The sequence below is a fragment of the Bactrocera tryoni genome, chromosome 5, assembly GCF_016617805.1.
Source record: "Bactrocera tryoni isolate S06 chromosome 5, CSIRO_BtryS06_freeze2, whole genome shotgun sequence".
Lineage (NCBI taxonomy): Eukaryota > Metazoa > Arthropoda > Insecta > Diptera > Tephritidae > Bactrocera > Bactrocera tryoni.
Window position 1 is genome coordinate 31782483 of NC_052503.1, and position 16154 is coordinate 31798636.

Here is a 16154-nt window from a genome sequence, read left to right on the forward strand (position 1 = left end):
TTATTTCGAAATACCAGCTTTTATTGTATTTATTTGCATTAATTACATTTAATTTCACAGTTTTGCTCGTTATGTTAAAAAAATTCGCCAAATTTCAAGGTAACAGCAATTGAGACTCGAGTCTGCCCTTCAGACTTTTATGAGATGGCCTACCCAACGTTGGATTGAGTGTCTGTGAAATAAAAACGGAATATTAATTAATGACAATTTCAATAATGGATTTAATACTTATGCAGAATATTAAGATTTAATATATTAATGGGTTGAAAGAGTACGAGGGTTGACAGACGCCGACCTGCTTCAAATTTCAGATATTTATAAACTCTCCTCATAACTTCAAGACATAAGAAACAATTTTCGTCGACGAGTACATAAGTAATCCATCTGAGTAATTGATATATAAACATTGCTTGCTTTTGCTAGACACTAATAAAAAAATGTAGTTTAAAAAAGATTCTATTCAGTTCCCAGTCGATCAATCTGAGATTCTACGAAGTTGTGACGCAGACTTTCTAATCTAAACTCCATCACTGCGACAGAAGAGAAGGTAGTAGGAACTCTAACTATTTGGAGTAAATGCTGAATGAAGGAGTAATTATTTCACTTTTGTCTTTTGTATATCACTGTGAATGGAATATACACCATATCCCTTATAGCATTGATAGATAGATAGAATTGAAGTTTGCACCGCAATCTAAAACCTATTGTGTTCCACTCTGTCACAACTACTCATATAGGCCTAGTACATTGATGAATTCCAGTATAGTAGTCCTGCGACTATTAAGGAGATGTGATCCCTATTCGGATACATGGATTCAAGGTCTTTGGTACTGCATCTGCAGACTGGTGTGTAGTCTAGCCTTAGATGCTCGAGAGCTTCCACATCCATGTTGTTAAGCCAGTAGTTCGTACAAGAGGCTAGACCTATATTAAATAAGTGCTTCTAGAACTTGCAGTGACCAGTGTAAAATGCGGCAGTAGCCAGAACTGGTCCCTCCCTCCCGATGATTATACTCTGAAGAAGGTTGTAAACACCCATTAACAACTTTTCCACATGCCAATGCCTTTCTATATGCAGTCTTAACTCCTTGCCGAAAGCTCCTTTATGGTAGAGGAAGAGAGTGTCAGCTGCAGAGCAGGTTAGCTCGGCAATACTCCTGTGACCTAGCAGCCAAGTAAGGTACACTTGAGTGCAACCTGATGCGCTATTCAGAGGCTCTATTAACCACTGCGCCAATAGCGATTTGTTTCGTAAGGTGAGATCACCCTAAGCGCCGCTTGCCTATCGCTGAGTTTGGCAATACTTTTACTGCGATAGTTGCGTCGGACATTTATCTCTACACTCTGACTTATAATAAAGACTTCTGCTTGGAAAATGTTCGAAAAGCGTCCCATAGGCATCGACAGTTTGGTGAGTGATCCTGCACCGACTCATTCCGAATTTTTCGAGGCGTCAGTGTGCAATTTAATAGTGTTACCCCTTAGCAGTAGGTCAAGCGCGGAGTTATTCCATTCAGCCTAACTGACGACAGTAACTTTTCACTAGTTTGTGAGTTTAAACCTTTTGGTAATGGTGTCATGGGGCAGAATAGCCAGTTCTGTTTCATCACTTAAGGATTCATTTCTTGTAATGAGATTATCTACGCTTTAGTAAACCCTTCTTCTGTCATTAAAAGCAGTGTATGTTTAGCTGTTTGATTGATTGCAAGGTGGAAGTACGGCCTGAATTTCAATTGCACACCGTGAGTGTTTTTGTATACTTTGACCATTCCACCGTAGAATGGAAACCAAAGAAGCTCCTAAAGTGGCAGGGAACTTCTTTCAATAAACCTCAGGTAACATGATCTAAAATATTCGGACGTTTCGAACATAGATTATTGAAGATCGGGAAAAAGATCTGATGCCATATTCACTCGTCGCACCTTTTAGGTAGATTAGCAATTGTTTAAAAAAAACTATCGATTAGTTTGGATATTGCGTTCAACAGTTATAGACGTGTAAACATGAAGTTCACTAACGCCGAAATTCGTGCTATTTTAAAGTTTTCCTTCTTTAAAGGCAAATCCGCTAAAGAAATGTTCCGTGAGATTAATGGTGTTTTGGGGCATGGTACCATATCACTTCGAATTTCGGAGGAATGGTTTCGACGATTCAGAGCGGGTGAAAACGACACCATGGATAAGCCAGCCGGCGGAAGACCTGTGACGACGAATACCGATCAAATCAAGCAAAATATCGAGTTAGAGGGGCATTTGGCATCTCGTGACATCGCCCAGAAAAAGGAAGTTACCACCAAACCATTTTAAATCATCTGCAGAAGGCTGGATACACAAAAAAGCTTGATGTTTGGGTGCCGCATGATTTGACGCAAAAAAACCTTTTGGACCGAATCAACGCCTACGATATGCTGCTGAAACGGAACGAACTCAACCCACTTTTGAAGCGGATGGTGACTGCCGACGAAAAATGGATCCCATACGATAATATCAAGCGAAAACGGTTGTGGTCGAAGGCCGGTGAATCGTCCCAAATAGTGGCCAAGCCGGTATTGACGGCCAGGAAGGTTTTGCTGTGTGCTTGGTGGGATTGGAAGGGAATCATCCACTATGAGCTGCTCCCATGTGGCCAAACGCTTAATTTTACCATCTACTGCGAACAATTGGACCGCTTGAAGCAGGTGATCGACCAGAAGCGTCTAGAATTGGCCAACAGGAAGGGTGTAGTGTTCCACCAGGACAACGCCAGACCACACACTTAGTTGGGAGGTTTTATCGCATCACCATATACCCCGGACATAGCACCAAGTGATTACCACCTATTGCCCTTGTTGGTGTAAAGTTGAACTCAAAAGAGGCTTGTAAAAAGTGGCTGTCCGAGTTCTTCGAAAATAAGGAAGGAGGCTTCAACGAGGGGGGTATTATGAAGTTGAAGTCTAGATGAAAACAGATTATCGAACGAAATGGCGCATGAACTAAATCCGATAACAGTAACACTTTTTATAAAGCATTGAATAAAGAGCAAAAAAGATATTTGTCAACCTAATATATTATACTTAGATTCGTTTATACAAATAGACACACAAACATGGGAAGTACCTATTGAACCTTCTAACAAAAATAGGTTCATACCTTAAGACTGACTGAAGATCATACTGGTCTTCACTGACCAAGAACTTTAAAGCCTCACAATCAATAGTGTCGAGCTACTTCATAAGACTGAAGAACTTGCAAGGCGGAGCTCTACCATCCTCTAGCGATTCACTACCGGATGGTTGAACTTCACGTAAGCCCAGAACAACTGCTACCAGATGAAAAATAGTTATAGGGTTTTTAATCGGTTATTGACAATATTAAAGATTTTATCTGATACCAATGGTAGAAGTTGGTTTTAATATGGTGAAGCGGAATTCTCTCAATACTTTTGCAAGATGTAGTTTAATGAGTGTCATCCGGGTTCTTTGTTTGTCGTATCAATTAAGGTAGAAAACTGTTGGATATATCGTTCATGGATATTTGGGTATGAAGAGTATCTGAATAGGGAAATTCAAATGTCATCGCCATTCCCGGGAAATAAATCCATTTTGAAGCAAAATAGCACAAGCTCAAAAGTTAAAGGAAAATTTGAAGATAACTAAGAATATAATCGGAAGGGTAAGCGAGAACACATTATTTTTTCATAAAATTGGAGGTTTTATCTAGCATAGATAGAATGATCCGTTTTAGGTCCAATATGCACCGTTTTGCTCGATAAGTTATTGCTATTTTGAAGGCAATTTAATAAAGCCACTCTCATAGAAACCATCGTCGGTATTGGCAAACAATGGATTTTTATAAACTTTTCTAGAGGCGAATTTTTAACCACTAAAAACGTGCGCCAAGGACAGTAAGCGGTAGTAACCACTTGGTACAAGGTCCAGAATATAAGGTGGATGCATGAGAATGCAATGAAACTCCTTGAGCTTTTGGCGAGTTTCTGTGCAACGCTTAGCTTTTCGGTTACATGACTGTTGGACTGGACGATTTGCGTATTTAACAACTGGCCCTCCAGAGCGTGTATAATTATCGGAATGAAATCGACGAAACCGAAACGAAACAGTATCAGGATCGCGATGTTTGTCTCCAAGGCCTGAATCGAAGCGAGATTGTCCGCATAGACTTTAGACTTTACATAACCTCACAGGAAAAAGTCTAACGGTGTGATATTACACGATCTTGGTGACCAATCGACATGAAATTATCTGCTCACCGCAGTGTTCTCTCAATAAATCCATTGATTTATGCGATTTGTGGGAAGTGGCGCCGTCTTGTTGAAACCAAATGTAGCCAAGATCACGAGCTTCAATCTCAGGCATCAAATAGTCAATTATCGAGCGTGATTACAATCGCCATTGAAATATTTTCGAAGAAATATGGACCAATGAATCCACCGACCCACAAACCACACCAAACCGTTGTTTTTTCTGAATAGAACGGCAGCTCTTGAAGCTCTTCAGGTTGTTATTTGTCATGCGGCAATTTTGCTTGCTTACATACCCATTGAGCCAAAAGTGGGCCTGATCGTTGAACAAAACTGCTTTTGGAACTTTTCAAGAACCCATAGAGCGAAGCGATGTCGCTTAGGATGATAGAGTGGTTTCAGTTCTTGCAAAAACTGTATTTTTTACGCTTTCAACTTAAGATCTCGACGTAAAATCCGTCAAGTCGTTCCATTTGTTAGTCTGACGGCGAGTATACACTGTCTTCGTTTACACTTTCAGCTACGGCTGCTATATTTTCTCAATTACCTGCTGGACGTTGTCTATGCGATCGAATATTATCCCATAAAGTATGCTGGTTCAAAATGGATGATGGAGTTGCGAATAGTACGCTCTGTATGCTAATTACAGGGTCCGGCACTCACCTGTTTATAAATTAGCTGAATGACAGTTCGGAGTATTGTTCACAAGTGTACAAAAGCGTTTTGCCAAAAGTGAAAGCAGCGATGGAATTCAAACGTAATTGTGTGATTGCTTTATATTTAGCTGGAAAATCACAGCCAGCAATTGTTCGTGAGCTTAAACACCTTAAATTGAATAAAATTTTTGTTTATCGCACCATCACTCGTTACAATGATACTGGTAGCATCGCAAAACGCCATGGAAGTGGTCATCAAAAGACTGCAACTTCACGTGAGATGGTTCGGACAGTGAAGAAGCGACTTGAGCGAAATCCACGACGAAGTGCCAATCAAAAGGCTAAAGAACTGGAAATATCCGACCGGAGTATCCGACACATATTGAAAAATGAGCTCAAGGTCAAGCCTTACAAATTCCAAAAGGCCCATGATCTCATACCGAAGCAGCAACAAGTAAGACCTGAGAAAGCGAAGCAGTTGCTTCGCTTGACCGAAAGCGGTCAAAATCCGAACATTGCGTTTTCTGACGAAAAAATTTTTCCAATTGAGCAATTTGTAAACTCTCAAAACGATAGGGTTTACTTGACCGACCGTTCATACGAAAATCTAAGTCATAGGTTGGCCACCAGGAGGCAGAACCCGCCACAAATAATGGTTTGGGCCGCTGTCACCGCAGATGGGCGCTCTCCAATTGTTTTCATCGAGCCTGGCGTCAAAGTAAATGCGACATATTATCGGGAAAGTGTTCTGGAGGCTGCTTTGAAGCCGTCGGCAAACAAACATTTCGGTCGCAAACCATGGACGTTTCAACAAGACTCAGCACCGTCTCACAAAGCGCAAGTGAACCAAGAAAAGCTGAAAAACAACGTTCATTACGACCACACAACGGTTCTCGAATTCACCAGATGCGAATCCAATGGATTATTTTCTCTGGGTCATATTGGAGAGTAAGGTCCGAAGAAAATAATACACCAGTCTCGAGATGCTGAAGAAAGCCATTGTCCGTGTGTGGGCCAAAATACCGGCAAGTCACATTCGGACAGCTTGCGATTCGTTTTTTGACCGTCTCAAGACCATAGTTAAGGCAAAAGGTGGTCATATCGAGCAAAAGTAAATTGGTCCTGAATTTATGATTATTTTCACACATTTTGTACTTTAAAATAAACAAAAATAATTTTCCAAACCGAATTTATGGCTTTTTTAATTGTTTGCACTTTGAGTGCGGATCCTGTACTTTTATGTTGACCATATCTGTAAGTTGAGCGAAGCGTGGGGGACACATTCCTTACAGAACATGAATTTTCGTCATAAAGTTGAACGATTTATAAACGTTGTTCAAGCGTAAGTCTTTCCCTGACGAAATGTCAATGAATATAAATAACATGACGGCTTGACAAGACTAACGTGTGATCTATCAAACTAGGGCTATTGAAAAAAGTACCTCTACTTCGATCGCACGATTTGCAAATGTTGTTCCGGAGTAAGTCTATTCATTGTGACATACAGGTACCAAACCAAGCTGGGTACAAATCACGTGACAGTTGTTAAAAATAGGAACTCTGAAAAAGTATTGACTTTCGAAAACCATATGTCTACATAAAACCACCTCTATTTTTTACCTTATATGAGTATTATTTAATGAAATTCCCAATAAGAGTTGCTCTAAATTACTGCAGTATTTCTTAAAGCAGCTCTCATTCGAATTTTATTACTTACACGTTTGTACTTCGTTAGTGCAACAAAATGTTGCAACTTAGCCATATAAGATTTTCTGAGGTCAATCAAATGAAATTAGCGTGTTACGGAGGTAATTTTCATGCTTTGATTAAAATTGAGTGCTCCCGCTGGACACACGCTAACGGTAACCGGAATACTACATACAAACCACACATGATAAATGAATTGTGCAAACTTCGAATTATATTACAACTACCTAGCGAAAAATTGCTTAGCTAATGCTTGAAATGGCAGATTGTCGCTGCTCAAGGCATCTGCCCGAGCAAAATTGGGTGCTACGCCTAACAGTATGTGTAAATTAATTTGATCGAGTGCACAAAGTGCGATTGAAGGCGATACAAGCGGTGGCACGGTGATGCATAGAGGGCGGTGTGCTGCCGCGAAGAGCGGTGCGGAGAGGTGAGATTGGGCGTAGCAAATCCCGGGGGTGGATATTGTAATGAACTTTTCGACAAACGCCGTTACTCATTAAATAAACCAAAACTGAGTATATGTGTACTTTAGTGCTATCGATATGCATGTGAGTGTATGTGAGTGGCACGTATGAAGCAGAACACGAAAGGGGACGGTAATGTCAAGTAATTTTTATTACGCTCAACTTAATAACCCGCTTTCGTCCAGCCGCCTGCAAGTCAGCGCTCAAACAACACTTGTATGTACATGTGAGTAACGTACAGCCACAGCCACATTAATAGCAACGCCAAGCAGCCGACAGGCAATGAGTTGAGAAATCTTTAACATGATCTTTGCACACGAATTTTGTGAAAATGATTTCACAAATATTTCACTCACCCCGCGACACGACCTCTGTGCTATTGTTTTTGTTGTTGCTGTTATTTTCCAATTGGAATAGCACTTTTGTATGTTTACGAAAAACAAAGTGCGGATAAAAGTGGAGGAGAAACGATTTTTTTGTATTTGATTTTTGTTGTTATTGTCTTTGTAAACCCCTGCTGCACATGCCACAGCCGCAAAACAGCCGACCGACCAAACCAAGCAACCAACCAACCACCCTTAATGCATTGTTCTAAAGCCAGGCGGCTTTGTGCGCCCTGAACGAATTCGCAACCACTGCGCTCCCCTACATTTCACATTTTTACACACTCACGCTCGTTCATATTACATGCAACAAAATAATATACTTGCCACAACGCCAGACAAACAGGCATGCAGGCAGGCAGGATCAGCCTGCGAGCGGCTGCACCGGCAACCATCAATCAGGGCCAGAAATCGCAACGCTCGAGCAGTGCACTGAGCCGCTGGCATGCGGCCGGGCGCGACAAACCGGCCCGACGACAAAACCCAACGAACCCAACGAAGCGCACCCCGAACGCACGGCGCTGTGTGCACCCTCCACCGATTTCGTGTCGAGCAATGCACCTGGCAGAATTACATTGTTATTGTGATTTTTTTTTGCTTTGGTTGGTCGTATGGCAACGAAGGCCACCGAAGCCGCACCGCGTCGCGCACGCTACACATGCCATTATGCAGAAAGGTTTTCGAAAATTGCCTGCGGCTGTCGCTATTTCTGGCGTACTGCAACGCTGTGGCGCTGCACCGAACCACCACCACCATTGCAGGAGTTACAACAACAGCAGTAACAACAGCTACGAGTTCCAGGCAGCAAAAAGCAATCACCACCATCAACGGCAACGGTAACGGTATCGGCAACAATTGTGACAACAGCGACACCAATCCGCCTAGTGAGGCAGTTTAGACAGTTAGCTACGCATTGGCATTGGCACAAAGCGGCATGTGGCATGCGGCAGCGGTGTACGGTGTGCGAAAGGTGGCAACAAGCATATATCGAGCACGGTGAATGCGTTCGCTAGTGGCATTAGCGGCTGGCTGGTCGCGTGCCCGAAGTGCTCCGCGACACCCGACTGAATGAGATTGAATGTTTTTTGTTGTTGTTATTGTACTTTTATTTTATATTTGTATTTTTTTTTTGCTTTGCCTCTCCTTCGAACTTTTTATTACAAGTTGGCAAGTCGAAGTGTTTTTATGTTTGTATGTATGCATGCTTGTATGTACTTATATATTTACGTATTCATGTCTGTCTGCATGTGTCTCAATGTATATATTTTATTTATGCTTGTAGAATATTTTTATTTCCTTTTGTTATCCTGTCGCTGGGCAGTCAAGCGCATCACAGATACTTTAGCATTCTTATGTAGATCACACACACACACTTACGCACATACACCCGAGCAATATGAAAGCAATAAATTTAGCATTTATATGCATACATGACTGCTACATATTCGTACATATGAAATGCATTTAATAATATTCTTATCAAATAACGGGAGTTGCTTTCACTTTTGCTCTGCCTGCCACACAATGCGCACGGTACATATGCGCCTAAGAGGAAAGGTAGATCACAGTGCTTGCTACCCAACAGCAGTCAAGCAGGCGACAAATTTCGGAGGGAGAGTTCGTCTGAGGGCCGACCACCCTACCGAGCACTCGTCGTTTTTGCTTTGTGCCGATTTTATGAGGCGTTTCAAGATTCGATAATTTCCACGCTTGGCGGCACGGCAAATGTGATTAGAGTATGATTTGTGGCGTTCGATACGATTGGCTATGCATCTTTGATTTTTTCACTGTTTTTTTATTTATTTTATTTTTTGTTTTTCAATGGTAAAAGTAAGATTCTGGTGCCTAGGCTAATATGCTTTACTTTAATGCGTACACGTTTTGGTTTACGTTTAATGCAGAACAATGTACAATGCTAAAAAATTGTAGATTGTGGATTTTGTTTTTAGTGTACTTCGCACTGTTCCGCTCGATGAGAGTGAGTAACTCGGGAAATTTTATAATCTCAAACAATCTTTCATTGTAACTAAGTTGTGCATTATTCAAGACAGATGTATCCTTATAATACCCTGAACAGGGTATCATAACTTTGCCACACCCAGAAGGATTAAATTTCTAATCATTTCTAATCAAACTTCAAATTATCTTTTTTTATATTTATAATGAACTTCAATGAACCAAATATATACCGACACTTTTTGCCATTTTTCCGCTAGAGACATTATTCCATCAATGTAAAACTTTTCTGGTTTCTCAGCGAAAAACTGCGACAAGTAATTTTCACAGGCTTCTCTTGAAGCCAACTTTACTCCATTAAGGGAGTTCTGCATTAACCGAATTAAATGGTAGTCAGGGCAATGTGGAGGATGCATCAAAACTTCCCAGGCAAGCTCTCCCAGTTTTTGCCGAGTCATCAAAGATGTGTGTGTTAAAGCGTTGTCCTGAGGGAAGACGAAGCCCTTTCTGTTGATAAGTTCTAGCCGTTTTTTCGATTGCATTCTTCAATCTCTTTGCTTGTGGACAGTAAATGTAGGATCAATCATTCGACCAGGCTGGAGTGGCTCATTATAGACGATTCTTTTCCAATCCCACCAAACACTCAGCATAACCTTTCGAGGCGTCAATCCTGGCTTTGCGACCTTTTGTTTATTTTGTTCAGCACGCTTGAACCATGATCTTTTTCGCACATTATTGTCGCAATTGATCCACTTTTCGTCTCCTGTTATCATTCGCTTCAGAAATGATTCGATTTCATTTCGTTTCAGCGAAGAATCGCAGATGTTAATTTGGTTCATTAAATTTTTTACAGACAATTCATGCGGTACCCAAACATCGAGCTTTTTTTTGTAGCCAACCTTTTTTAAATGATTCGAAACCGTTTGATGATGAAAGGTAAGTTCCTTAGCGATGCTATGGCTGCTTATGGGACGTTCCTGGTCAATCTTTTCCATAATTTCATCGCCTTTTTCAAGAATAGGTTGAGCGAGGTGCATCTTTCACATCCAAATTTCCAGAACGGAAATGAGCGAACCATTGTTGAGCTACACGAACTGATACAGCATCGTCTCCGTAAACTTCAAAAATTTGATTTGGTGACTTGAGTGGTATTCTTAGCTTCTTTATACAATAATTTGAAAATATAGCGAATTTATTCATTATTTTCACACATTTTTGAATAGTTGTAACCTTTTTTTTGTTAAATGAAGCTTAAAATCTCACCTTTTCAATACTACATACAGATATACAACTGCAACGACATCTATTGACAAATTACGAAAAGACATTTCGACAATATAAATATATATATATATGTGACCTGGTCTACGAAAAGGGAGCTAACGTACGAAAACTAGTTTTCTGGGAAAAGCTGTTAAAAATAATCGTCAGTTTCACGTTATCTCATTAATTTTTCTCCTTTTTTTTGACACCTAAGCCCCCTTTCCGTAGACCAGGTCACATATAGATATCTAAATAATCGGCTTGACGATCTAAGTCGATTTAGCACTGTCTATCTGTATATAGGCAGACTGGTCCCTCAGTTTTCCAGTTATCGATAGGAAATTTTGCATATGTTCTTCTCTCGCCTAGAATGTGTTCAGGAATCGATAATCCTAAGCTGTCATATAAACTGAACGATCAAAATCAAGTTCTCTGACATTATCTAAAAACGCGGGGCAATCTTCGAAAAAATTTAAATCGTGCCCCTTGAGCACATAGCTATGATGCAAACTAATCGATCAAAATCAAGATATTTTTTTGTATTATTTTATGCTATATAATGCACTTCTCAGGTGGCTTCGGTGCAGACGAAGTTAACGTTTTTACCATTTTTCAGTTTACCTCTGTCACTCGGTGAGTCGTCGAAACCGTCAAAACATTTATAAGGAAAGATTACAAGAAGTATTTTAAAGTTTCCTTCGCCGGAGAACTTCGTCATCAAAACTTAAATAGACAGTTATCGAACCCTACCTTAAAAAATACAAAAAAAAAGTTCACATTGTTTTAAAGAAAATCGCATTTTTTTCAACCATTGAATGCAATATGCTCCTCTATTTTGAATATAGTAGTGGTGTTTTGCTTTAAAATTTACTTCTGTCTCGGCGATTATCTCTTAATTGGGACTCAATTTCTACACACAAAGTGTTCTCTTGAGCTCTGGAAATAGGCAATTGCCGCTGGGGAACAGCCTAGAGAGTTCGGTGGATACCTAAGAAAATTGAAGCTCAGTTAAAACAATTTTGTCATCATTAGAATTTTTTTTGCAGCTTCGGTCGGAACAAAGTATAGTGAAAAAGGACAGGCTATAGGTGGGTGAGGCAAAACTTCCCAGCTTTTTTTTCCATATTTTTTGAAGCATGAGTCCGACACTATACTGATGGAAAAATATTGCATCGGGTCTAGATTCAATTTCAGAGCGTTATTCGGTAGCTTCTACATTAATGATTTCGCTCAGTTTTTGAAACACATAACACGCCTTTATTATCCCACTACCATTGATTTGGCGTGTTGAATAAGTTTCACATATGATTAAGATTGTCATCATGAATCCACTTTCATCACTAGTTATAATCCAATCTATAATCTACGGCAAGCAAAAATCCAAAGATTCTCTTAGATCCTCTTTTCTGGCCGCAATATTCAACGCGTATATCCAGTTCCTCATCTTCCATATGCAGTTCCACACTTCTAGGCCGGCCATGACGTTTTCCAGGAAAAAATCAGCACTTTTAAATCGTACAAACCACTTTGGCACGATCGCTCTGTTAGACCATATTCTTCACAAACTTCCACCAAAATACTAGATTACACATTTACAGATGAGGCTCAAAGCATTAAAAACAAACTTCAAGTAATCTTAAAAAATGAGATTTTTTGATCTGTCTTATTTTTTTTAACCCATCCTATGAATTGTTTATTCTAAACCATAACTATTTCTATTATCTTATAGCCTTGACAGACGGCAGCGTTAATCCGGATTAACTTCGCACTTAATCAGATCCAAATTTGTAGGTGACAGACGGCAGCTATGCGAGTTTGAAACTCTCATAAACAGCTCATTGTCCTTTTTATAATATTTTCAATGAAAATTGATAGAAGATAAACATTACGGTTGTTAGCCGACCAAAAAACCAAACCATTTTTTATTACAAAAGCATATCAACACATTATTTTTAAAACTGCATCATAACATAGACGTTTTATTGATATTATATTGAGAATTTGATAAACAGCTGCCAGGGTTGCTTGTATTTCATTCACAATAGATGAAAATTGGCCATTTTTAACAATGTTGCCAACGAAAATCTCACAAACTCCCTAAAATTTTGAGAGTTATTTTTGGATTCAGCAACGGAGTTAGCTGTGGTAACTCCTGAATTAATCCCGAAAAATGCAATTAATCTGGTTTAACGCTGCCGTCTGTCAATGCTATTATCCTATCATTCGCATATTGCATTAACTTCACAAGATCTTTATGAGGTAAAGGGTTTACCGACTTTAAATCAAGAATGCATCGCTCACTCGTTAATTGAGCGACCTGATTAGAGTCCATTCAGAAATATACAAGGATTTGGACTCGCATACCACAGACCTTTTTATTTTAATTATGTTGATGAAGAAGTTAAGTACGTCCAAATATATTACAAGGCCTAATTTACTCAGAAAAATACTGTCGTTCGACAGTATTTTCACGAATTAGTCCATCAGTTTATGAGATATTGGTCTGAAATTTATCGCACGTTTTTTCATCTCAAGAAGATGCTCATTTGCCGGAACTGCCGATATCAAACTACTTTAGTATATAGCTGCCATACTAACTTGACGATCGGAATTAAATCCTTGTAAGAAAAACTTTTTTATTTGACAAGATATCTACACGTAATTTGGCATTATTCTCCAAAGTAGCGGTACAACCTCCGAAGAAATTATTGACTTCGGACTACTATAGTATAAAGCTGTCATATAAACTGGCCGATCAAAATCAAGTTCTTGTATAGAATCTTTTTCTAATAAATCTCTGCTACGATTGCTTAGTTAACGAGAAAGAACTCGCTGAAATCCATTTTGATCGATATCTTTGAAATATCACCAATGGTAGCAAAATTATTTCGAAACATTCGATCATGTCTGGGCCTTAGGCTAGCGATACTAAGTGCATAAGTGTGTCGCTGACATATTTTGATTACCAAATTAATTAAGACCAGGGGTGTAGATCGGATAAGCAACAAAGTAGCGCAGCACATTGTGCCGCAAAGATATTTGTATGAATATAAAGTGGATTCGAATACCCTTACTCCGGTGGCCATTAGGCCCAGCTGCCCACTTTTTGCTTAATTACCATACAAAATTATTTTATCACAAATCATGAATAAATTCCATAAAAATGTGAGGTCCTCTACATATACTAGTTATACCACCACATACACATATGAGCGACACAGATGGACGTACATATAAAAATTTGATTTTACACATTTTATTTTTATTGTTGTTGTAGCTGATTGTAACACACCTTTGCTGGCTGGCGATAGTTAAGGTCTGCGGGCACACATGCGCAGTCAGCCGTCAGCTTTATCACGGGTGCGGTGCTAAGCTGTAATGTCGCTAATAAATTTCATTATCACACACACATACACAAACAACAAGTACAACAAATGATAGCCGTAAAGCGCAAGCGCAAGGGCGGCAAAATAGGGTTGAAATATTATTTTCATTGTAATTGTGCATGACAAGCGCAATGGGTACTAGGCTAGAAGGCAGGAAATAGGAGCAGCAGCAGGAACAAGCAGAAATACAGGAACTACACGGCGCAACACACAACGCAACACAACAAACGCGATAACACGCTCGATCGATCGTCTCTGCGGCAGGACTTTTTGTGAACGCGTGCAGCTGCATTTGCACAGCCGCGGCCGCGAAGACAAACAAGACAAAGCAAATAAGAGCACACATACAGGCGCAAGCGCCACGGTGAACCACTCTACGCCTAGAATGGCTTGCATCCGTGTTGTATGGGGGTAGCGCGCGGCACATGCGGCGGTATTTTGATTTCGCTGCCGCACGTTGCGCGCGCCTGGAGTTCAATGAACAGCGCGAATGTGCGGCGAAGGCACGGGGCGTTGGCTGAGCGCGCGCGCATTGTGATATACATTTCGATATCAAAACAAATGATGAAAAATTTTAGGCGTTATTTGCGCAAATACATAGCAGTTTTTTGCTTGTATGTGCACTTATATATGTATACGCGCGTGTGGTTTTATATGCACGCGTTTTTATGTATTTAAAGGCGGCAATAGCAAGCGCGCTTGTTTGTCAGCGCAATTCTTCATTAATAATTCTATAAAGTGCACATATGTACATGTAGCGACAAAATAACTGCTTTGCGCTGCTAACGACACTCACACATACACATACAAACATATGAATATTTGTTCACTACTCAGCGCGCGTTGCATGTGCGGATTTATGCACGTGCGCCTGTATTTAAGCATAATTATATGCCTTGCGTTTCCCTTATTTTCAAGCAAATTTGGCGCATTTGTTGTTGTTGTTGAAATTTTCAATTTTCCGCTTCGCTGCTTGCACCTTCACCACCGCGCGCACTATTTTAAGTTTTCTATATATATTTATTTCTATTTTTTACTTAAATTTTTAATGTGCCTTTGTGCCACACACGAAAAAATCCCGTTTGACGTGTATGCATGCACCTTTGCTGCAGTTGTTGCATGCATTTTAGACACACTTGCTGCCGCCTAGCAACGTCACAACTTAAAACAATAACACATATTAATTACGAAACAACAATAAAATTGGCCAAATGCACTCGTACAATGTTGCCACTTCCGTTGCAAGTTCATTGCGGCTGCTCTCCACTATCCTGCGTATTCGTATGCGGTTGCAAGGATATGCCTTGCCACATGCAACACTCATTTCATGCTGTTTTGCCACCGCGCCACCCACTACTGTCACATTTTGTTGATATGTATGTGCGCGTTTTTGCTTTAAACTGCAAATGTGGCATGCCACCGCTACGCCAAGTGACTCACTAGCAATTACTTATTCACCAGCTTGTAGCTTAGCCAATCAGCCAAAGTTCGCGACAACGACCGCAACTAAAATAACATGCCAATTTCCTGCCGCCATGATTCCGTACAAATCGCCTTTGATTTCTTGAGGCACGCGCTACGCGGCACGACACAACGCACACCCGACACCGTCTGCGAAACGTTTGAGGATCGCCGTCAAGGTGTGCACCGCCTTTGCCCTAGCCGGTCGGTCGTTCGTCTTGAGCTTGGCATGCTACAGGTCCCTCTCTGCGGTGTGCGACAACTCACTTACCCTAAGCGCTCACTCATTCCTTCACAGCCGGCGCACACTTTCTTGCGTTTTACTTACATGACTTCCACTTCTCCTTCCATAAAATGTGTCATTCGTGCAACCCCTGAGGCTGTCTTGAGACTGTTTATGGCACTCTTGCGTGTACTACAAACATTGCATGTATGTATGTGTGTGTGCTGAGCAACAGTCGCTTAAGATTGGTACGCTCCCTTCCACTCATTCTTGAGCAGCGTCGGCCATAAAAAGTCGTTCTCAAAATGTAACGAGCGACTTACAAACCCTCTTCATGTTGTTGTCTGCTGTCTTTGTTGTGTTTTGTATACATACAAGTATATTTGTCTCCTGTGTGCTTGTGGTGGTTTTGAGTG

General features: G+C 40.4%; 1 long non-coding RNA gene across 1 annotated transcript; it reads right to left on the reverse strand.

Moving 5' to 3' along the window:
* Window positions 1-85: 85 nt before the first annotated feature.
* Window positions 86-15652, reverse strand: LOC120776791. Its single transcript, XR_005705463.1, has 3 exons — window positions 15495-15652; window positions 13961-14052; window positions 86-172 (listed from the first exon to the last, which is right to left on the reverse strand). It is a non-coding gene; the product is annotated as an uncharacterized LOC120776791 (long non-coding RNA).
* Between the last annotated feature and the right edge of the window lie 502 nt (window positions 15653-16154).